Genomic DNA, 22,635 nt, shown 5'->3' on the forward strand with positions numbered 1-22,635 from the left:
GCAAAATAAAAAAAAATTAAGACCTGGCACAGCACAAGTAAGTGAACTACAGGCTTATCCCAATTTCACCGGTTTCCCCTTCTGCCCTTTCTTTCTCCCAGGAGCCCACATCTCCTTCGACCTGTGACGGCTCCCCTTTCTTCCCTTGTCACTCCCAGTGCTCTGGAGGAGCAGAAGTTGTTTTTGCCTCTCAGTTTGGGTTTGTCTAATTTTTCTCATGATTAGACTCAGGCTATGTCTTTTCGGCAAGAACGCCACAAGAGTGGTGCTGAGTCCTTCTCAGATCGTTGCAGGGTGTCAATATGCCTTCTTAGTGATGATGTTGACCTTGACCACCAAGGTGTAATCTGCTGGGCTTCTTCCCCACAAGTCACTACTTTTGTCCCTTTTGTAATTAACAAATGTCTTAGAGGAGACACTTTGTGCCTATGCTAGCATTAGGTAATGATTCTTAAATGTTATGGATACAAGAATGAACATACGTCTCTAAGTGTATAATTTAAATAGTTTGCTTTATAGTATTCTTTTCAGAAGAAAAACTCCAAAGAAGAAATCTTTAAAAATGGCCATTTTGAAAAAAAGAACTCCTGAGTTCAATCACGGATGAAAAGTTAAACAACAGCAAGCACAATACTTAGTGTGCCCAGGGCTTACTGTGTGCACTGGCATCCAGGCAGATCACCAGCAAGACAGCCAACTCCAATCAGAAGGCTCAGGCCACGTGGCAACTTGCCAGTACTCCAAAAGGTGTCCTCAGTCAACACCGGGTTTTGTGTAATTGTTATCCCGACTAGAAACAAAAGTGCCCTTGTAACATCTACAAGGGAACTGGAGCCTGGAGCCACCAAGAGCTGGAGGAGGCAGAAAGGACCCTCCTGTAGAGGCTCCAAATGCAAACAACCCTGCCCCCATCTTGACTTTGGACTTCTGGACTCCAGAACTGTGAGAGGATATACATCTGGCGTTTTAAGCCAAGCCATTCAGTTTGTGGAAATTTGTTACAGAAGTTCTACAAAACTAATAGAGTATAATGATAATTTTACTGGACCTGAGTTTAATCACAGCACTGCTAAAAGGCATATAAATATGGCACCATCGGTAAGGATAACACATGGGTATTCTGTCCAGCCAAGTTAGCTCATTGAAATATACTTTCCAACTTTATTCCTCGTGCCCTGGGGTATTCACAGCATAGTGTAAAATGTCAGAGCAGGGACTAGGATAATTAACCTCTGGTGCAAACTTTAAGGGGATGCCAGAAAATTCAACCATCAAAAAATATTGTCATACAATATCTTTAAAGATCAAAATGAGGCCGGGTGCAGTGGCTCATGCCTGTAATCCCAACACTTTGGGAGGCTGAGGCAGGTGGATCACCTGAGGTCAGGAGTTCGAGACCAGCCTGGCCAACATGGTGAAACCCAGTCTCTACTAAAAATACAAAAATTAGCCAAGGGTGGTGGTGGGTACCTGTAACCCAGCTACTCAGGAGAATTGAAGCCAGGAGGCAGAGGTTACAGTGGATCGAGATCGCACCACTGCACTCCAGCCTGGGCAACAGAATGACAGTCTCAAAAAAACAAAAACAAAAACACATGAATGCAAAAAATACATGAGAAAATACGAAAATGTTAAGAGAGAGAGAAAGAATCAGTAATGTATGGAGCCATACTGGATCCTGAGGCAAAAGGAAACTTCAGAAATACAGATCCTGTCATGTTAATTTAAAATTACTATTTTGTTCCTCACAGAACTTTTTTGCATTCATTTTAATTTTTTAAATATTACATTAACATATTATTCAATTAGCCAAAAAATAAATGAAAACAACCTGAACATCCACTGACAGATGAACACATAGATGAAATGTGATGCAGCCGCCCCCCAGCATCCAAGGACCCCTGCAGATACCAAAATCCAAGGATCCTCAAGTCCCTTAGATAAAAGTGTATAGCATTTGCACATAACCGCTCATCCTCCCTTACATGTTAAGTCATCTCTAGATTACATATCATACCCAATACAATGCCAATGTTATGTAAATAGTTATGCTCGATTGCTTTTTAAACTTGTATTATTTTTTATTGTTGTATTATTATTTTTCCCAAATATTTTCAATCCAAGATCGGTTGAATCCATAGAAGCAGAACTCGTGGAAATGAACAGCCAGCTATGTACATATATAATACATACAGTACTGGGCAACAGAAAGGAATGTCTGGCACGTGCTACCACATGAATAAACCACGAACACATGCAGAGTGAAAGAAGTCGGACGCAAAAGGACAGACATTGCATGACTCTACTTGTACGAGGTTCCTAAAATAGACAAATGCATTCATCTACAGAAAGCAGAATGTACGGTGTCAGGGGTGGGGGTGTGGGGTAGGAAGTGACTGCCACTAGGCGGTATTTCTTCCCCAGGTGATGAAAATGTTCTAAACTGGGCTGTGGTGACATTGCACGCCTCTGTGAATATAGTAAAAACCACTGAATTGTGCACTTTAAATGCATGAATTGTATGGCTGTGCACAGTATCCCTATAAAGCTATTAAAGTACATACAACTTATCTTGATGTCTGAGGTGTTCGTCACCCCCTCAAATTTTTCTCCCAAAGCAACTACCTCAGTCTCTTCACTCTCGCCCTGGGAAACATGGTACATCTTCCTTACAGTTTATCAATGGAAACTGATGTCTTTATCATTATATAAAAATAAATACAAATGGGCAAAGAATGTGAACTCAGCACACACACTCATGTAAGGTGAAATGAAACTTCCAAGCCCTTCTTTGCCTCTAATGGACCACAGCAGGGGCTCCAAGGGATGCCACCTCCCTCCCCACCGTTGGGGGTGTGTCCATGGAAGTCACTGGCTTCCTCTGCTCTCATCGGACTGCAGGAAAAGCTCCAAGGGCAAACAGCGGAGAGCCAATAGCTCTCCCCCGGCAGATGAGTTCTGCCCTGCCATCCGGCCAGAAAGAGTGCCACCAGTTCAGTGATGAGGTCTCCAGTGCTCGTGCCTCCAGGGCTCCTTTGGAACCATCCGAGGCTGCATGCGGGTGGCCCTCTAAGCTTCCCTGGCTCACTCCAAGGGCGGAAATAACCCAGCCAGGCTCCAGGCATCCTTCCCTCCAAAAATGCCTACAATTATTATACTGACAAGGCAAATCTAATTTTAGCCAGACAGCCTCTGCAGTCAGCAATCGTTCTTGCACACAAAAAATAACGCTCCTCTCCATCTTCATTTTTTTTTTTTCTTGAGATAGAATCATGCTCTGTCACCCAGGCTGGAGTGCAATTGTGTGATCATAGCTCAGTGCAGCCTTGACCTCCTAGACTCAAACTATTCTCTCACCTTAGCCTCTCAAGTAGCTGGGACTACAGGCACCCACCACCACACCCAGCTAATTTTTATTTTTTGTAAAAGATGAGGTCTCACTACGTTACCCAGGCTGGTCTTGAACTCCTGGCCTCAAGCCATCCTCCCACCTGAGCCTCCCATAGCCCTGGGACTACAAGTGTGATCCAAAACATCCAGCCTCTTAACCATTTTTAAGTACACGGTTCAACAGTGTTAAATTCACAATGCTGTGCAACCAATCTCCAAAACTCTATCTTGCAACACTCAAACTCTATGCTCATTAAACAATTCCCCATTTCACCTTCCCCTAGCCATTGGCAACCGCCATTCTACTTTCTGTCTCTCTGACTTTGTGTACTTTAGATACCTCATGGAAGTGGGATTATACAGTATTTCTCTTCTGTGACTGGCTTATTTCACTTAACATAATGTCCACAAGGTTCATCCAAATTGCGGCATGTAACAGAATTTTCTTCTTTTTTAAGGCTGAATACTATTCCATTGTGTGGACAGGCCATATTTTGTTTACCCAGTCATCTGCTGAGGGACATGTGGGCTGTTTCCACCTCTTGGTTATTATAAATAATGCTGTCCTAAACCCGAGTGTGCAAATGTCTCTGAGATTCCGATTTCAGTTCTTTTGGATATATACCCAAAAGTGGATTTGCTGGATCATCTGATAAGTCTAGTTTTAAGAAGCTGACAAATTGTATTCTACAGTGTTTACCTGTTTATACTCCTTCCAGGAGTGCACAAGAGTTTCAATTCCTCCACACCCTTGCCAACACTTATTATTTTCTGGGTTGGTTCTTGTTTTTTGTTTTTTTGATAATACCCACCTTAATGTGTAGTTTATTCATTTTTAAGATGACAAAATTGAGGATTAGAAAGGTGAAGTACTGCTAAGGGTTCAACTGTATTCCCCTAAAATTCACGTTAAAGTCCTAGCCCCCAGTACCTCAAAATGTGACCTTACCTGGAAATAAGGTCACCGCACATGTAATTAGTGAAGATGATGTCATTAAGGTGGGGAATTTGGACACAGATCTGCACCAGGGAGAAGGCCATGTGAACACAAATACAGCCTTCTACAAGCCAAGAAGAAAGGCCCGGGACAGGTGCCAACCCCACAGTTTCAGACCTGTGGCCTCTGGAGTTGCAGAGCATATGCTTCTATCCTGTAAGCCACCAGTCTGTCACACTCTGTTACAGGAGCCTAGGGAATGAACCCAGTCCCTTGTCCAGGGTCACAGTTAATGAGTGGCCAGTCCAAAGGGCCACAAAATCATCCTCCTCTGACTGCACTTTACTGTCCCGAAAAAACCCTTTCAAACTTTAATGTGCTTCTGAGTTGCATGGTATCTTATTAAAATGCAAATTCTCACTGAGCAGACCTAGAGGAGGCCTGGGTTTCGCATTTCTGATAAGCTGGGGGGTGGGGGAAGACGTGCCATGGAGCTCTTCTAGAGCTGGAAGAACACAGCTCCAGATCCATGCACTGAAAGTGCATCCAGGCGTGGATTCTGGCCTGGGAACTGTCTCTGGTGACAAATGAATGAGGTAAGAAGTGCTTAGAAAACCTAGGGCAAGTTGTGTTTGCCGTGGTGTCTGAGACACGACTGCTCTTCTAGTTATACATTTTAACTGCTTTTTACAAAAGCACCCACCTCAGACTGGAAATTTTTAAATGGTCTTTTTGACATGGATGCTTTGAGAGCCATTCCCTAGTGTCTTCTCTCCATTGCAGTTGGATTTTTTAAAACATTGGAGTGACATTCACAATATAAAATTAACCATTTTCAAGCGTACAATTTAGTGGCATTTGGGGGCACTCAAAATGTTGTACAATTGCCGTCACCTCTGTATCTAATTCCAAAACACTTTCATCTCCCCCAAATGAGATCTAGTACCCACTAAACAGTCACTCCCCGTCCCCTCCTCCCCCAAGTTTTTCTGAGTATTTGACAAACAGAACCTTATACAGTCTTTTGTGGCAGGTTTCTTTCAATGTAGCATATCTTCAATTCTCACAATTTAGCATATATGAATACTTCATTCCTTTTAATGGCTGAATATCTATACTTGTACCAAGTGTACACATTCTCATAGATTTTGCAAAAATGGATATGTCTCCTATTGCTTCTAATAATCCCATTGTAAATGCAAAGCTTTCTCTTGGTTTTTGAGAAGCCTCTAACTCCCTATCTCTAAAATCCACCTCTCCCCAGCAGGGAGGTCAGATTCTTGGCATTTCTTTCCAGACATATTCTACCTAGATCAGTCCATATAGCTCCTCCCACTTTGACACAGAACTTGTATTAGAGTCTACTCACAATCAGTTATCTATCTTACTTTTTACATGCAAGATCTATCTTGCTTTTTCCTATTATTTGACAGATTCTATGCCTTTATTAGTTATAATCTAACAAGTTCACTGTGGGTGGTTGCTTTCATCCTTCTGCTTTTACAAACAATGCCTTTGGTGAATATCATGTGAGTATTTCTCTGCATACATTTACACTATGTCCATGAGCTAAATCCTAAGAAGTGACAATTCTAGGTCTGACATATTTTGCCAATCTGCTCTCCAAAGAGGCTGGACCTCTTGCAATGCCTGCCAGCAACAGCACCCGCTCTGCTCTAAGCTCCTGCCAGTGGAACACAGCGACACCTCTGACCTCTGCTAATGGGAAAGGTGAAAGGGTACCTTACACTTTTCATGGGTATTTCCCATGTCATGTGGGAGACTGAGCTTCATTCCATACATTTTAGAGCTATTCATAATTTCCCTTTAAGAAAACTCTTCATGTCTTTTTTCATTTTTCTCATGGGCTGCTGCTGGTCATCTTCCTTAGTGCTTTGAGTTCTTCATGTAACACAGGAATCATTCCTTTGCATTATGTATTGCTAGTATCTAGTATTATTTCTTGGTTTGACACTACAGCCAACTTTGAGCCTTCAGAAAAAAAGGACATACTACAGTTACCAAATGCTTAGCATTTATATACTGTGTTAATGCTGTGTTCATTTTTATCTTCACAACAATCTAACAGGTAATTCACAGCTATCTTCATTTTATACATGATAACACTTGAAGTTCACCTATAATTTTAATCGAAGACACTGGTTCCTATAAAAACTTGAATTTCTTTTTATATTTATCAAGGACATTTTCCTTTATATGCCACCGACTTTCTTTTTCAATAAATCATTACAATCTTAAGAAAACTTTACAACACAAAGATAATCTGTATTTCCCTAACTCACACGTTCCCATAAGCATGAAAGAAACAGGATTAAGTCCACAACCTGATCCCTGGAATCTGTGAATATGACCTTATACAGTAAAAGACTGAAAATGTGTCCTCATCCGGAAAAAAGGGTCACTGCAGATGTGATTAAATTAAGAATCCTGAGATGAGGCATTCTGGATTATTCCATGGGTGGGCTCTAAACACAGTGTTTTCCTGACAGACAGAGATTGGAGTTATGCAGCCACAGGCCAAGGGGCACCAGAACCTGGAGGACAGACATGGAAGGGGCTCTCCCTTGAAGCCTCCAAAAGGAAGCCACCCTACTGCCGCCTTGACCACCCTACTGACCTCCTTAACAATGACACAATAAATCTCTGCTATTTTAAGCCACCTAGTCTGTGGTCATTCGTTATAGCAAACCTAGGAAACAATTACAGAATGATAATAGTATCATTTAAAAAGTCCTTCTATATTAGAGATACAACCTGAAATATTTATAGGTAAAATCAGATGTCTGAGATTTGCTTTAAATTACTCTAAAGAAAAAACATAGTGAGGGGATGATGAGACAAGCTCGTGACATGCTAATAATGGTTGGAGGTGAGTGAAGAGTACACAGGAATTTACCAAGATATTCTGTATACTTCTGAATATGTTTGACAATTTCCATATTAACAAGCTGAGAGTATATCTCAGGGACTGGCACGCCAGCATCTGAACTGTGTATGTGGCATCTGTCCCAATCTTCGCACAATGCAATGCACTTTAGCATCTAATTTTATTCACTCCCTTCTTGAAAACAATAATGAAAACATTGGAACCCCATTCATTAAAGCTGCCACTGCATAGTGGCTGATGCAGAGCAACCATGCATTTGAGTTTCTTGAAATAAATCTTAATTCTTTATCTCATCTCTTGAAATAAATCTTAATTCTTAATCATATCTCCCTATATACTTGATCAGACAAATTATATCTCAAGCTGAAAGAACATATGTGCATTTGGATAAAAGAAAAATAAGGGTTCTTTCTTATTAGATGCACTATACCAGTAGCATGTGAATAGAACTGTAAGTACTGGAATCAACATGTTTAAAATACTACCATTTTCTATGGAATCAGATTCCCAAAGGGAAGCAAAGTGCTTGCAAAGAAGCGTGTTGCTTATAAAGACCTAGTTTATGTAACATGGGCCAAGTCCAAGGATATGACCATAATATGGGATATCACACTTCAAGCTACTGTGAAAACACTTTAAACATTAACTTGCAGTTCTGAAGCAGTAATTACGGGTGGGACTGTACTGGCTAGGGACCTTTGCAACACTGAAACTGTGTAACAGAAGCCATGCTCTGCTACAAAGCACAGTACTCCTCTGCAAAATGGTTATCCTGCTTCTTGTAAAGATGTTGAAGGTTCCTGATACATTCATTTAGCAAAGGCAGGGCCTAATTGTCATAATGCTTCCTCAGGGAACATTCTGTTCCAGCTTCACCTAAACTGCCCTGCAAAGAAATGAAATAAGAGGGGCAGCCTGAGTCAGCATCCTTCAGAGAAACCTCAGTGGAATCTAAAGGAAAACCGAAATAAGAAATAGGACTCAGCTGGGCTGGGCAGCAAGTCTCCAGCTCTCATTTGCTCTACGCGCAGGAGGCTTCTGTGACCTGAGCCTCACGTTTCCAAGGGCCTTTCAGAATTTGAATGCCTGCACATCCGTCCAGTACAGGATCTTGGCCCTCTCCAAGAAGATAATCTTTTGGCAGATAAACCTTCCTGCAGCACTGAGCAAATGAAAAACACCCTAGAATGGGTTTCTTATGTCAGCATTTGTGAGCCATCACTCTTGGTTGTTGGGGCTGTACTGTGTGCATGGTGGGATGTTAACAGCATCCCTGGGCTCCACCCACTAGCCAACAGCATCCCCCACACACCTACTGAGACAACCCAAAATGTCTCCAGACACTGTCAATATCCCCTGGTGGTTACGGAGGGGTGCCTAATCCCCCTACTGGTGAGCATCAGAGTCCTGGAAAGCTTCTTACTAGAGAGCCATGCCTGAACTGTGGACTATTCTGCCACATATGAGGCAAAGTGTGAACTCTTCCCCTACCATTCGAGCTGATGGACAACAAATGGTAAAATAAACCATCCACAAAGAGACCATGAGAAAAGAATGTATAGATATGGAAGCATGCAAGTCTAATGGAGCTCAGATGGACTTTCAGGAAGGTAAAATAAAATTGTTTACGAATAATTATAGCATTGGGCCACACATGAAAGGGTTCTGTGAGGTTTTCACTCAGCTATGTGCAATTTCTGGGGACCGATGATGGATGGTGCAACCATTTCTCTAAAGCCCTTAGTTTTTTAATAACAATCATAATGTAAACCAACAATAACATTCAAAGGCCCCCCAACCACCTGAATGGACTTCCTCCTCTGGGCCAGGGCCAACTAAATTTATCCTGAAAGATTGGGTCAGGCTGTGACTGCCAGGAGGTAAGGGTAAGGCATGCCTCATTATGCCCCTCCAGGATGAACACCATCGCAGACCTCAAGTCTGACAGGAAACATTTACAATCTATTCTCTCTGAAGCCTGCTACCTGGAGGCTTCATCTGCAGGATAAGACGTTGGTCACCACAACCTCTCACCACAACCTCTTATCGTAGCCCAGACATTCCTTTCTATTGGTAATACTTCTTTCAACCAATGGCCAATCAAAAAAATTTCAAATCTACCTATAACCTGAAAGCATTCCCCCTACCTCCCACACCCTTGCTTCAAGTTTTCCCACCTTTCTGGACTGAACCAATGTATATTTTAAATGTATTTGATCAATGTCTCATGTCTCCCTAAAATGTGTATGTGAAAGGAAAATAAATATTGAGGTCCCCAAATCACTAACCTAAAGGGAACTGCTTAGGGCAAACCTGCCTCCCACTCTATTCAAAGTCATCCCTCTGCTCACTGATATAGATGCATATCTGATTGCCTCCTCTGGAGAGGCTAATCAAAAACTCTTAAGAATGCAACTATTTGTCCCTTGTCTATGTATGACCTGGAAGCCCCCTCCCCACTCTGAGCTGTCCCGCCTTTCCAGACCAAACCAATGTTCATCTTACATATACTGATTGATGTTTCATGTCTCCTTAAAATATATAAAACCAAGCTGTGCTTGGATCGCCTTGGGCGCATCGTCAGGACTTCCTGAGGTTGAGTCACGGGTGCGCATCCTCAACTTTGGCAAAATAAACTTCCTAAATTGACTGAGACCTGTCTCAGATTTTGGGGGTTCACATATAAAACCAAGTTATGTTCTCCTTAAAATGTATAAAACCAAGCTGTGCTCCCACCACCTTGGGCAAATGTTCTCAGCATCTCCTGAGGGCTGTGTCACAGGCCATGGTCACTCAGAATTCGCTCAGAATAACTCTCTTCAAGTATTTTACAGAGTTTGACTCTTTTCGACGACAGTAACAGTAACTCTAATAATGACACTGGTTTACAGATACCTATGATTTTAACTCCTGTCGAAGCCAGGAACAGCATGGCTTATGAACCCACTGAAAGATTCCCTTAGTTGCCTCTTTTCTTCTTTTGTTCCTTTCCTGGACTTTCTATCATGGTGGTTTCGAGAACATTCAAAATCCAGCACAGAAGAGAAACGGCTCTGTGCTCCACGCTAAAATTAAAAGGTGCTGTGTCGAAGGGATACAAGTTGTAAAATAGCATTCAGCCCCAAACTACCCAATAAGCAGTGCTGTTTCCCACAGGACCCAATGAAAACAAAGGATCTTTGCTACAGTAGACATGACATTGACTCAGATGAACCTGCAGTTCCCAGCGCAGAGGCTCTGCTGTGTAAAGGAAAATGACAACCACATCTTAGCAATTCACTTCCCGGTCACTTCCTCTCCCGGCCTGTCAAGAAGGAAACAGGGCATGCTTTTGAATCCTTTCTTGGCTCATGCAAGGGATCTGGAGAGCCAATCTAATTATTTTGGTTCCAATTTCCAACTCTATCAGTAAGGCACTGATACAAGAAACGGGAGGACAAGTCCCCAGCAGCGGTAAAAATTGAAGTAATAGAAACTGTGTACCTACTGTTGGATGACCTAAAGATCCTGTCATAGAAAACTTAAGATCATCATTTGTGATGACATTTTTGAGAGGGCTTCCCAATGCACTGATGGTGAATACATCTGTTGGGTATTTCAGCTGTTACAGTTTCCTGCATCCCATTGTTGTGGAGCTAGACTCATAACAAGATGCTTCAACTCTGCTGAAAAGGAATTTAGCTGACATCTCCCCTCGTCCCCTGCTTCTGTGGTTTTACTTTCCATCTTTGGCACACAGGGTACTTCACACATTCACAAACATTTAGGAGGAAGAAAAAACAATAAATTTCCTGGAACCATAAGCAACATAGTGCCTATTAGGTCTCTGCTTCAGAAATTTTACACTAAGATAGATCCAAAGGCCCCTGGGGCTTCGGGTTTGCCAAATAACTTATTTTGTGTGTGTGTAAATAATTTCAATTTAACTCCTTGAATAACTGTCTCATTAAGATGCTGACACATCTGTCCTATTTAATTTTTTTTTTTTTTTTTTTTGCAAATAGGATAACAATGATTTTCATTGAATAGAGGCATCATGGTTTCCTTTTATCACTGCTGTTATCGGCATCAATATTATCTGTTTGGCAAGCTGTGTGGGCTTCCTTAGGATGATAAATGTTGTAGCAATTTGCAGTATCTTTAAAAGAAACAGCCAATTCAATTCCATGATGCCAGAAGCCGTCTTCCTGCCAAAGTCGCTCCTGCATCTGCCACAGGCGACCCATTTGTACTGAGCACAGGGGGACACTTGTCTTATTGCAGCGTCTGGTTCTACTTAGCACTGTCGACAGAGCTCTCCTGCTGTCCCCTGTCTCCTCATGCTCCTTTCTACAGGTTCCAGCTTGGCGCATTTGGATTTCCAACGTCTACGCCCAAGTGTATGTGCGTTACTAACTGCGACACTGACAGCACGTCCAGTGCCATCTCTAACAGCAGTACTTTTTGTGGGTGAAGGTTACCATTAGCAGTTTTAAGAATTTGGGAGGCTGAGGTGGGAGGATTGCTTGAGTCTAGAAGGTCGAGGCTGCAGTCAGCTTTGATTGTGCCACTGTACTCCAGTCTGGGAGAGAGACTGAGACCCTATCTCTAAGAAGAAAAAAAAAACTTAAGAACTTCATCTCAGCACTTAACAAGGCTGGTTTGCAAAGATGAACTTCCTAAATGCTTTCTAACAATCATGGGTTAAATAAGCAAATGCAAAAGTGACGGGAACACTTCCGTGCAGCGTGGTCATCCCTACTTCCTGATTGATCTCCCTTGAGTGAAACCCACAGTGATGCTGGAGAAAAGGGCATGCGTGGCTTAGGGTCAGCTTTCCCTAAACTCGATTTCAGAGAAAACTGCAGAGGCAAAGAGGAGTTTTCTGTTACTCTCCTTTAACAAGAAAGCTATTAGACCAAAGCACGAAGGACTGCTGCTGTGTCACGTTTTGACTCATGACAAACACCAACTTCATATTCTTACAATTAATATAAACTGGAATAGCAGAGGAGAAAGGAGAACACCACCAGAGAAGCTACATGGAGTCGGACACCTGGCTTACTGTCCTGACCTTGACACTGCCAGGCTGTCGCCTGCTCAAGTCTTATCTCTTCCCTTATACAACTGGGTCTGCGCTGTCCACATCATATCTGAGGACTGTCCTGGCCTTGGGAATAGAAAGCAGGGCTCCTCGGCCAAGGCGCATCTGGGGCTGGAGGATTCCTTGTTATAAGGCAGTCCTGTGTACTGTGGGATGTTCAGCAGCATCCCTGGCCTCTACTCGCCAGATGCCAGTAGCACCCACTGTCACCACCAAAAATGTCTCCAAACATTGTGAGATGGCCTCTGGGGGCTGGGGAGGATACAAAGTCGCCCACTTTGAGAAGCACTATTCTAAAGGAATTCAGTACCAACGGTTTTGAGGCGGCCACAAAAATCAAGCCTGGGTGGGGCCGGCTCTTCCAGAAGCTCACTGTGCCTCCTACCAGCATCGGGGAACTCCCTGCACTCATCCATCAAGCCAGATTGTTCATTAGTCTGCTCTGGCCACATCTTAAACACACGAAAATTAAATAACATTCACAATTCAGTTTCTTAGTCACAATGCCCACACCTTTCAAGTGTCCAAGAGCTGAATGTGGGGCCATGTTCACAGGGCAGTCCTATTGGGGGTGATCCTCTAGGTCACCCAAGACATTCCATACCTCATGTATGCTTCTCTGAGACATCAGGAAAAGACTAACTGATGGGCAGATTCAAATGAACACTGGGCACATTTCATGATTGATTGAGGCCTGAGAAAATAAGGATACCTCTTTTCTGGTTTTTTAGTTTCTTGGGATTTATTTTTTTGAGGCAGGGTCTCGCTCTGTCACCCAGGATGGAGTGCAGTGGTGCGATTATGGCTTACTGCAGCCTTGACCTCCCAGGTTCAAGCGATCCTCCCACCTCAGCCTCCCAAGTAGCTAAGACTAAAGGTGCGCTCCACCACTCTCGGCTAATTTTTAAAATTTTATGTAGAAATGGGGCCTCACCATGTTGCCCAGGCTGGTCGAACTCCTAGGCTCAAGTGATCCTCCCACCTTGGACTCCCAAAGTGCTGGGATTACAGGTGTGACCCACGACATCGGGCCTCTTTTGTTTTTTAATGTAGTGCTTTTTAAAGGTCTAAAGAACTAGATTTTCTATAAACTGACCACTCCATCCTGAATAAGCTTATAAGTTTAAGAACTGTAATTTTTTTTAAACAGGAAGTCAAGAAAGATGTTCACCCCAAATTTATATGCAATTAATGAAAAAAAGTATAAACCTGGAAACTATGGAAATTGGCTTTAAATTATGGGAAGGAGCGATGGTTGACATGAACCCCAATTATTCATCCAAGCAAAATATCTGGCCCCATCTCAATGACATGTGTTAGCTCATCACTCAGGTCAATCTCTCCTGTGGGTGTGGTCTGGGTTTGTGCTCCCGGAGTTGCCCAGGTTCATAACAGTCCTGGCGTCTGCCTGAATACGGAGACACACCAACGTGGTCGGATGCCTACATTGTGCAGAATATACTCATGTGCGCTTGTTCATCCCAACCCACTTCATTAACAGTTAATCACCTTCTAACCCTAACCCATCACCTCCTAAACATGACACCGCTCGGGCAGACTACACTTTGGGAGAAAGGGGGAAAATCTCAAAACATAGTTAAAAGCATAATTTACTCAAGATTTTTAAAAAATGAACACTTTCTTTTTAAAAACCTTCTTATAATACTTTGATAGCCAACAGTTCACTGAGTCATCTTGACAGATCAGTATTCATCTCACTGATATTAATGTCTTTGAAAGATTCTTTCCCCTCCCTCATTTAACGATAAAATATTTCCACACTGACGAATGACTTTTCTCGGATTGGTCAACGAAAAGGTCCCAAGCTCATAAAATTGATCTTCTAAAAGAATGACAGCTTAAGAGTTTCTGCACAGCGTTATAATATTTATGTAAGTATAATTTACACTTCATCATTCTTCACCCAACTTAATATAGCACACAGGTAATCTGTTTTTAACTTCACCAAACAACATTTCTCTGATGGAAGTTAGCCAATCGTGTAGTAAGTGGCTTTCAAAAAAACGACTTTGCATAAATCCACACAAAAATTTGCGCTTGAATGTTCATAGCAACACTATTCCCAATCGCCCAACAGTGGAGGCAGCCCAAATGCCCATCAACTGATGAACGATTAGTATAATCTGGCTATGAAAAGGAATGAAGCACTGACAAAGGAGACAGCACGGGTAAACCCTGACAATACAATGCTCAGTGAAATGCGGACACAAAAGATTCATATGCTGTGAGATCTATTTACCTGCAATGTCGGAATTGGGAAATCCACAGGGGAAGAACGTCAGTTGCTGGTCGCATGGGTTGGGGCGGGGAAGGAAGAATGGGAAGTGAGTGCTGATGGCTGATACGGTTTGGCTCCGAATCCCCACCCAAATCTCACACTGAATTGCAATCCCCACATGTCAGGGGAGGGACCTGGTGGAGGTGATTGGATCGTGGGGGTGGGTTTCCCCCATGCTGTTCTTGTGATGGCGAGTGAGTTTTCATGAGATCGAATGGTTTAAAAGAGTGGCGCTTTCCCTCTCACTCTGTCCCCTGCTTTGCTGTGGTAAAATGTGTCTTGCTTCCCCTTCACCCTCCGCCATGATTGCAAGTTTCCTGAGGCCTCCCTGGCCGTGCAGAACTGTGAGTCAATTCAACCTCTTTTCTTTATAAATTACCCAGTCTCAGGTAGTTCTTTTATAGCAGTGTGAAAACAGACTAGTACAGTGGGCATGGGGTATTGAACATGTTCTAAACTCAGACAGTGGTGATGGTTGCACAACTCTGCAAATACACAAAGAACCACTCTTGGGGTGAGTCCAATAATATGTAAATTACATCTCAATAAAGCTAAAAAAAATTGCTTTGGCTAAATCGGCTATCCCTCCATGGTGCTGGGTACACAGTGCAAATGCAAGAATGCTCAATGACTTCTTTACGACAGTTGGCACCATCAAGCACTGGCCAGTTCCACCCTGGGGAGGAGCAGAGGCAGGAGTGGCGGGAATGGTGTCTGAGTACTTTCCCAGTATCTACAGAGGCTCATTTCAGAAGGTCGGTGATTGGTAACAGTTTCGAGGCTGTTTCCGCACATCCTACACAGAATAGAACACTTCCTTCTTATTTGTGAATTTGGGGGATATGGGGGCATAAAAAGTCTCTCTCAGCAAAGGTTCTGGGAGGCAAACAAACCAACACACAGACCTTCCCGTGGCCAGGCAACAAGCACTTTTTTTTTTTCATTTGAGACAGGGTCTCACTCTTGGTCACCCAGATTGAAGTGCAGTGGTGTGATCATGGCTCACTGCAGCCTCAACCTCTTAGGCTCAAGCACTCCTCCCGCCTCAGCCTCCTGAGTAGCCGGGACTACAGGTGCACATCACCACACCAAGCTAGTTTTGTTTTTGTTTTGGTTTTGGTGGAGTCCAAGTCCAGGCTGGTCTTGGACTCCTGAGCTCCCGCTAGGACTACAGGTGTGAGCCACAGCACCCAGCCACAGCAAGCAAATTTTGTGGTGCTTGGACCTCCCAGACTGAACTCACCAGAGGTCCAGGCATTTTCCAGCAAGTCCAAAGTGCATCATTTTAGCCTCCGTTCTGAACATCTGTACACAGCCACTCTGCTGTAAGCACTGCATCCTTTCCGGTGAAGTCATGATGCCGTCATTGAATGTACTGGGCATCATTGCTTTTGTTGTAAATTATGTAATGAAAAAATTTTTAAATTTCACCTTAATACTTTTCTTATTTTATTTTGAAAGATTTTAGCCTCTGTGGCTCCCCTTTTTTTGTCCCTCAACTTGAGATGTATGAAGGCTTTTGGTCTCCCTGGGAGTGGGTGGAGGCAGCCAGGGCTTACCTGTACACTGACTTGAGACCAGTTGAATAAAGCGCACACCTAAAAAAAAAAAAAAAAAGATGCCTAGCAGGGTGGAGTCATGTCTGTCCTGGCCTACCCTGTTCCCCCAGCTGACTGATCCAGGAGCTGGGGCTACCCTTCATCTCAAGATTAAACAACCACAAATGTGCTTTTGCCACTGGGACGCCTAAAGCAGGCTTGGGACACAGCATGCCCAGCCCACACACAGCTCGGGCTGCTCAGACACATCCCACTGGGCTCTCACCCGTAAAAAGAGCCCTCAGCACTTGTGCCCTCCTCAAAGGGAGCCCAGCTCCATTCTGCGGTCCCACAGCACTAGGACGAAACCAGAGGTGGCACAGGGCAAGAAACGCATCCCTGGCATGGTAAGGTATTTTGGGGCAAAGGAGGTCACACCAGCCCCTGCTAGCCACCATCCAGAATTTCTTTATTCAGTTCAACAACTCGCCACAGCTGCAGACTTCAGACGTTTCAAGCGCCATAAATCCATCTGTTCCCTGCTTATCTGAATTTCATACAAGATTAATATTCTACCTACATTTGCTGACAAAGACAAATAGCTACAGGTTGCAAAGTAACAATATCCCATGTAAATAAACACTGTGAAAAGAACCCAAGTGAAAAGGTGCTATTTGCAGTGAAAAGTTGGTGTTCTGGAGAAAAATTTTTATAAACCGAACACTGGTCACATAGCAAAAAAATATTAAAGGTCAGTCCATCACTGTCAATTGCAGTGCATCTAATAGGAAGGTATTTAGCAAAAACGTGAAAGCATCCAATAACATAATTCATTTAAAAAGAAACCGTAAGTTAAAATTTGAATCATACTTGAAGTTAATCAGCAGTGTAAAATAAAGATTAAATGCACCCTAGTGCATAAACCAGAAAATCCTCCTGCTGTGATGATTTGCTTTACAAATGAAGGTTTTTCTTTAGGTTAACAAAAGGAAAAGTGAAGATAATGGCTTATTTAATTTGAAGTAACAGAAAGCAGCTGTGTGTTTTAAAGGACTTTAAAACGCCAACAGAATGCTTTGGGAGAAGGTGTACTGCTACAGGTAATATAGATTTTGTAATAACTGGTTTTTCATTATTTCAAGAGCTCACATCAAGCCCCACACTTGCCTCCTACACAGTTTCCAACCCCAACCGAAAATCAAATCAAATTTTGTTATGGCAACCCCAGCAAGTAAGTATCCTGCTCTCTCCACAACACCTGCAATCGAAAGGCCTTCGTTATCTGCTGAATAAATGAACAGATCCATCAATATCAATTCTGTTGTCCTACTTTGCAGCAAATGTCAGAGAAGTCCATTTTGACTATTCCATGTAAATAAAGCCATAAACTCATCTGAGTTGAAAGCTACCCTTGGTAAGTAAACAGCAGTTTCTTTGGAATTCGGTACTGTGATAACATGCTAGAACAAACTCACATCCAAAGATAGAGCAGTGATTTTGTAGATGATGTTTAAGTTACAGACACCACAATTTCAGAATCATCAAGAGTTTTCACATAAAAATAAAACATCATGCTGATTGCGAAGTGTCCCCAAAGTTTATACACATGGAGTGAAAGTTTATGCTTCTGCAGGAAAGGAAGGTTGTAGAGGGTGGAAAAAGAAAAGCAAATTCAGGGACATGGTGAAGGCTGGCTACAGGGTTTCAGCAGGAAGCTCGGGAGAAGCTGGCAGAAGAGACCCCACTGCCAGAGATCACAGGGGGATGTGGGCTGGCACAGGGTACCATTTGGACTTCAATACTTCTATTATTCTTTCCTTTAAAAACTGAAGGGAACAGAAATAAGTCACCTCAGAAGAAAAGTAGTTCCTAAAGCAGCAGAGACGTGATGGAAAGGTCACATGAGGAAAGCTGTGGAGTTTTCCAAGGGGGTGTGACATGATTTCACCACGCACTACCTGGAATCACTGTCTGCATCTAAATAGTAGTCACAAGCCAGCCATCCTGGATCCAACTTTAAAATAATTCCTTGTAAACAACCCAAGTGTCCATTGATGCATGAATGGATAAACAAAATGTGGTCTATACACACAAGGAAGTACCATCCAGCCTTAAATTAAAAAGGAAGAAAATTCTGTGGCATGCTGTAGTACAGATGAATCTTGAGGACATTCTACTAAGTGAAATAAGCCAGTTACAAAAGGGATAAATCCTGTAGGATTCCACTTACAGAAAGCATCCAGAGTCATCAAGTTCATATAGACAGAAAGCAGAATGGTGGGTGCCAGGTGGTTGGTGGAGAGAGAAGGAAATGGAAAGCTCATGTCTAATGCGGACAGAGTTTCAGCTTGGGGAGTTGAAAAGTTTTAGAGAAGGATGGTGATGACGGCTGCACAGTTATGTAAGCGTACTTAATGTCACTGAACTGTACAGCTAAACTGTAAGACGGTAAATTTTATGTTATGTATATTTTATCACAATAAAAATAATAATTCTGTGTACACCTGACTTATGTAAAGGCCAAGATCTTTCAGTGGTAGTCTTGTCTTGGGGAATTCTTTTCACATTAGGGATTCCCTTAAGAAATGACTAGTTGTACATATGGCTATCTTAAGGTGGGATATCTGGAGAATTCCATAATTACTCAAAATAATTAGACTCAGAACTACTGACTATGAAAACGCTCAAATTACGCAGATGATTTTCCTCTGTAGTACCCTCTAAATGAAATGAAGTTAAACTAAATCTGCCCACGATAGATGGTCGTATTGTCAAAGTACGCATGCTCTCTACTCGCACCCCACCCATACACAGAGGCTCCGAGGAAAGGCCGTGAGGACACAGCAAGAAGGCAGCCTGCAAGCCGGGAGGAGAGGCCTCCCCAGAAACTGAGTTTTCTGGCACCTTGATCTTGAACTTCCAGCCTCCAGAATTGTGAGAAAATACATTTTGATTGTTTGAACCACACAGCCTGTGGTCTTTGGTTACAGCAGTCTCGGCAGACTAATACAATATCCTATTGTTTTCCAAATTCATAATTATAACGGAGTATAAGAGTCACTTTGGGGGGAACAAAAGTGTATAATTCCTTCCTATGGTGTTTCATCTCCAACTGTGGTGAAACTGCTAAGAAGACAGTGAGCAGTATTTTGTATACACTAATCTTTCAGACGTACCCCAAACCAGCCAGCCTCAACACGGCTATGTTTGGGGCCAAGAGCGCTTGCGGTGGAGACATGGGATATTGAGTAGCATTCCTGGCCTCCACCTGCTTGATGCCATATCTCACACACACACACCCAGCTGTGACAAGCAAAAGTGTCTCTAGACATTGCCAAATGTCCCCTGGTGGGATTGGGGGTGGGGACTGCCTGCGGCAGAGAAACACTGTCCCCAACTAAGAAAGAAATATTTGGGAATCAACCTTGTTTATAGAAAAAACACTAAAAAAAACCAATATTCTTTGATTTGGGATAAGAGCCAGAGGGAGTGAACCATGTTAGAAATGGAAGAATTCTTTCATTAGTTTCAGGGCCCTTTGAGGCCATTTTACAACCATAATCTAGAGCCAGTTTTAAGTATTTAATCCTGCCCAAATATTCTAATGATGTCCATGTGATTCAAATTCCATCATAAAGAAATTCACTGGATTTTCAATCTGCTCATTGAGAAGAGGGTACATGGCTCATTCCTGGTCTCTTGGGCTTGAGAGCACAGGAAGTGGACAGCCTGCTTTTCTGGAGAAAGCAGGTTTCCAGATAAAGTACACAGACTTTGTGGCACTCCATGCATGTGTGTTGGCTACACACAAATGCTGTTGAAAGAAAAGAACGTTGAATAAATGTGAACCACAGACTGGAAGGGAGGAAAATGGACAGGAATCGTTTCATCAAACAGCACTTCATCAGGGACTTTTCATCAGCCAGAGACCACAAAATGCAATTGTTCTGTTGGCTTACACACCTGGAATTCACATCTTTAAATCAACAAGCTGTGGTTTGGAAGACGCCTCTGAAGTTTCCCAGGTTTTAATAAGATAGATCAGCAGCACCTCCAGCCCCATCCCACCCCATGCCAGGACTGCGCCCCACACCTGCCAAATAGGCTTCCTGGGGCACCACCTTTAGCGGCTGACTATGAAAATCCTTCACGTCCAGGCTGGTCTTTACTCATCCAGCTGAAATCCACAAACCCTGCATTGTCTTTATGACAACTTCCAGTTTAATTTATCCTAGTGGGAAAGTCTTTAGGCTCCAGGGCACCACTTCTCTTAAGAGTTACGACCCCTTTTGGTGATAACTACCTGAATTATGTGTGTCCTTAGACTTTAGAAATAAAAAGGAATTGGCAGAACTGGCCACCCATTCCTGTTTTGTTTGGTCTTGTTTCTTGAGACAGGGTCTCACTCTGTCACCCAGGCTGGAGTGCACTGGTGCAATCACAGTTCATTACGGCCTCCAACTCCTGGGATAAAGTGATCCTCAAATGCTGGGATTAGAGGCCTGAGTCATCGGGCCGGCCCTGTCCCTGTTACTCAGACCTTAAAAAGGACGGTAATCAGAGTCAAATGTGAAAACAGAAGGCACGAGTTCAGGATATGCAACACACACACACGTACACCACACAAACAGCACAGACAGACACAATACACACAGTGCACCACACACACACACAACAAACTGCACAGACACAACGCACATAGCACACCACACACACACACACAGAGCACACTGCACAGCTAGACACAACATACAGAGCACACCACACATACATACACACAGCACACTGCACAGATACACAGCACACCACATAGACACACACACAGCACACTGCACGGAGACACACACACACACACACAGAGCAAACTGCAGACACACACACACAACACACCACATACACACATATACACACAGCACACTGCACAGCTAGACACAACATACAGAGCACACCACACACACACACACAGCACACTGCACAGATACACACAACACACACAGCGCACCATGCAGATAGACACAACACACACAGTAGGTGCACAGATAGAACATGAACACGGTGCACAGATAGACACACAGCACACCTCACAGATAGACACAACACAGCATGCCACACTGACACACACAACATACACAGCAGACCACAGATAGACACACACAACATACACAGCCCAGCAGAGACACATACAACATAAACACACACCCACAACATACACGGCATGCCAGATACAAAACACACAGCATGTGTACAGACAGACCCACACGACACACACAGTACACCGCACAGATAGACACACTTAACATGCCGCAAACATAGGCACACAGCACACTGCACAGACAGACACACACAACACACAAGATGCCACAAAAAGAGGACATGAGAATGCATGGTGTCTTTGGGGTTCTCAAGACTCCCTGGGGAAACTGTTCAACCACTTCCAGGCTGTTACAGGGAGCAGGGAGTGGGGCAAGGACCAGGAGGAGACAGAGAACTCACACTCGCTGGGCGTCCGCAACAGTGCCCATGCAATCAGTGCACCATGCCGTGGCACTAAGCGGGAGTGCTAAACTGCCCCACTGCGCAGAGGAGGAGGCAGAGGCTCAGAGGATTGAACCGACTGCCTGGAAGTCCCAGGGCTGGACTTCTCTGCCTTTCATCTCTGTGCGTCCTTGTCCCAATGAAGGAGACCTACAGGGGCTTCATGGAGGAGGTGGCACTTGAGTTGGCCTGAGAACTCAGGTGAGGAGGAAGAAAAACAGGCTGTAGTTTAAGTGGTGCCAAAGGCAATGGATGGAGGCAAGATAGAGGCGCTGAGGTTTCTAAAAATGTGGGTGATGTCCTCACAGTGCTCAGGAAAGAGGAAGAACAGTATGCCCCATCCAACCGGGGGAAGAAGGGGCCACCTGGGCAAGACGGCCCTGCAGACTGTAGATGGCACTCTCCCAGTACAGCACCAAAATAGTGTTCAATCGGTCTGAGTGGGACACCAGAGTCCCCCAAGCTGGGGCAGACACTGACCCTCATCTACTGAACCTTGTGGGGTGAGGAGGGTTGATCCCAGGAGAAGGAACAGGGTAGTCATGCAGGGACCCACGGAGAAGCAGCTCCGCACCCAACCAGTTAGGGCCAATTTCACTCTTCTGGCCACTTCTTTCAGAACAGCTGCAGGGACAGCGCATGCTGGCTCCATGAGTGCCCTGGTAGGAAGAGCTGCAAGACAAGGAGGCCAGGGTCTTCCCTGTGAGACACGCTGAGGCACCAGCCTGCGCTCCCCACCCAGCTCTGAGCCTTCAGGAACTGAGGTACAGAAGTACCTCAGAAGTACTCCTGGAAAGATCACAGCGCTACACTTCCTGCCTCTCTGTGCCATTTTCTCGAAGCTTACTAAGGGCACACACCCCTGGCAGAGGATACTGAGAACTTCTAACAGGGAGAAAATCCTGACAAACTCCCATGAGCCGCCAGATACCAGAGTCCTTCCTT

General features: G+C 43.7%; 1 protein-coding gene across 6 annotated transcripts in view; it reads right to left on the reverse strand.

Moving 5' to 3' along the window:
• Nucleotides 1-22,635, reverse strand: part of TBL1X (transducin beta like 1 X-linked) — a 247,265-nt gene that overhangs the window by 124,567 nt on the left and 100,063 nt on the right. The window contains exon 3 of one of the 6 annotated variants that reach the window (XM_012433980.3): nucleotides 16,177-16,215. The exons of the other annotated variants lie outside the window; for them this stretch is intronic. The gene's annotated coding sequence lies outside the window, so the exon portion shown is untranslated. The remainder of the gene's footprint in view (nucleotides 1-16,176; nucleotides 16,216-22,635) is intronic. 6 annotated transcript variants of the gene reach the window in all.

This window comes from Aotus nancymaae, unplaced genomic scaffold (genome assembly GCF_030222135.1).
Source record: "Aotus nancymaae isolate 86718 unplaced genomic scaffold, 86718_ANA_hifiasm-v0.15.2.pri h1tg000058l, whole genome shotgun sequence".
Taxonomy (NCBI): domain Eukaryota; kingdom Metazoa; phylum Chordata; class Mammalia; order Primates; family Aotidae; genus Aotus; species Aotus nancymaae.